General features: G+C 40.5%; 1 non-coding gene across 1 annotated transcript; it reads right to left on the bottom strand.

Moving 5' to 3' along the window:
• Nucleotides 1-1424: 1424 nt before the first annotated feature.
• On the bottom strand, nucleotides 1425-1496 carry TRNAR-GCG (transfer RNA arginine (anticodon GCG)). Its single transcript has one exon. It is a non-coding gene; the product is annotated as a tRNA-Arg (tRNA).
• Nucleotides 1497-2470: the final 974 nt, after the last annotated feature.

Raw genomic sequence — 2470 nt, forward strand, 5'->3', positions numbered from 1 at the left:
TGGAAAAAGAACACTGTTTTTACTTAGAATGTCTGTTAAATGGCAACAAAAAAGCAGTTTTTAAAGATGTTTTAATTATCACTTCAAATAAGATTATGGAAACAATACATCAATCAGCTATCTTAAGACAGCATATTATTATTGTTGTTTTAACAGGCTATAGAATTTGCATAACTATGCAAATTATTTCACTCCTAGTAACAGGCAGTGCAGAAGACAATGGCACCCCACTCCAGTACTCTTGCCTGGAAAATCCCATGGACGGAGGAGCCTGGTAGGCTGCAGTCCATGGGGTCGCTAAGAGTTGGACAGGACTGAAGTGACTTAGCAGCAGCAGCAGAAGTAACAGGTAGGGCCCCAGCCAACCCTCCACCCCCGGTTCATTTGCCTTCTTTTTCAAGACTTACTGAGAATCCCTCTTTTGACCTGTCATCTCTTCCCAGCTGTCACTTTCCATATTGCCCTGATAATCTTTTCTCTAAAAAGTTAAAGTCAGACTAGAGTTCTGGCTTTCTGTCTTCTTTTTTCCTATCTGGTTCGCCAAAAAGGCCAACCAAAGTTTTTCATCTTAAGGAGTTTAATCACTAGCCACTCTAGATAGATGAATAGGGAATAATAAAAGCTACACATTGGAAGGAAATTTCAAGACAGGTCAAAAGAGTTTACTGTGGGGTTTATTAAAATAAATGATGGTCAGCATGTGTAATCTACCTCATTACTCTATCTATCTGTGAGTCCGTATTAAAATTTCCATGGAAACTGCTTATCTACCTTCTTCCATTTTCCTTTACTCTTATTGCTGGAAATAACTTCAGCATCTAGTAGAAAAACCCCCTGCAAACAACCTCTTTGAGATTTTTTAAGGTGGAATATGGCATTCAAACATTTAAATCTCCAGCAGTGGGAAAAATTCAAGAGTGTCACTGACATGTTGGTGGGAGAGTCTTAATAGCACTGTTGTGGATAATCACTAATCCAGTTAAAAAGCAACCACTCCTGATTTTTGTGGCTACCATTACCTGATTTTTTTTTTTTTTTTTTTTTAAGGGAAAATGCCTCTTCCCTCTGAACCCATCTGAGTGGCAAGGAAGGGCACATGATTCATATATTAGTACTTTTAATCATTCTGGTGTCAGTGATCGGGTAATGACAGAATCTTGGCTGATACAGAATCCCCAATATTTTCAAGAAGGAAGGGATCATCTACTGTCCTTTGCCAAGGATTCTCTGGGACAAAGAAAGTGTCAAGAAGATGTTCTCCATTTCTAAGGAAGCCTTGGAATTGCCAGAAAGAAAGTGAAGTCACTCAGTCATGTCTGACTCTTTGTGACCCCATGGACTGTAGCCCACCAGGCTCCTCCATCCATGGAATTTTCTAAGCAAAGAGTACTGGAGTGGGTTGCCGTTTCCTTTTCCAGGGGATCTTCCCAACCCAGGAATTGAACCTGGGTCTCCTACATCGCAGGCAGATGCTTTACCGTCTGAGCCACCAGGGAATCCCTACTCAGACGAATCAGGGAATCGTCTGGAATTGCCAGAAGAGGGTAAGAAAATCTTATTGGGTTAAGCATGACATGTCAGTAATTGGAGAGAGACTTTGACTAGTGCCCATTACATATGATCTCAGGTGAGCACCCCTGGCAGGGCATTGCATCATTGGTCCATCTAGACATCAACCACTCTAGCCTACAGGACAGTTCACTCTTCCCAAGAACAAGCTCCATCTCAGAATTTCTCCTCCAACAAAAGCACCGGATTCTTGCTGGAGAGCTAAGCTCTGACCATCGTCTTTACAAGTCTTCATGCTTTCAAATTGTATGACCTTTCCTTACAAAGGCAGTTGATGGTAGATGAAGGTTGATTTTTCCATCATGAAAAGAAAGAAATAAGGTTACCTCAGTAGGCCAGTTGAAGGCAACCTTTTTAATGTGGTCCTATAACCATAAGCAATCAATCAATTGTAGGTACTTGAACACTTCTTTTGTGTGCTTATCATTGTGCTTGGCTCAATACCAGCTCTCAGAGGGTTTACTTAATTTAAGAATTAAATCAATCATACTGGACCAAATTGAGACTAATTCATTCTTAAAGTTCACAGTTCTTACTATCAGTAAGGGCAGCGATGGCAGGCTTTTTCATCATATAAAGGTCATTCCAATCACACAGGCTTGGCAAGGACGGCTGAGGTGGGTACCAGGATCTGCACAAAGTCCTGGTGTGATGAGTTTTGAGAAACTCCATTTTACAGATAGATTATTCTACACATATTCTGCTATACTTCCATTTCTGTAAGACTTTACATTTTACAAGGCATTTTCACATTTATTGTCTCATTTAATTTGCTCAGTGACCTCATGGAGGCTATATTCTATTGTCTCATTTTTAGATGGAAAACATGTGCCAGAAGTGGAGGAGCAACTTTCCCAGGCCTACTCTGCTGACTGGTGATCAAATCAGGAAAAAAAATTTC

Source organism: Dama dama, chromosome 29 (assembly GCF_033118175.1).
Source record: "Dama dama isolate Ldn47 chromosome 29, ASM3311817v1, whole genome shotgun sequence".
NCBI classification, from domain to species: domain Eukaryota; kingdom Metazoa; phylum Chordata; class Mammalia; order Artiodactyla; family Cervidae; genus Dama; species Dama dama.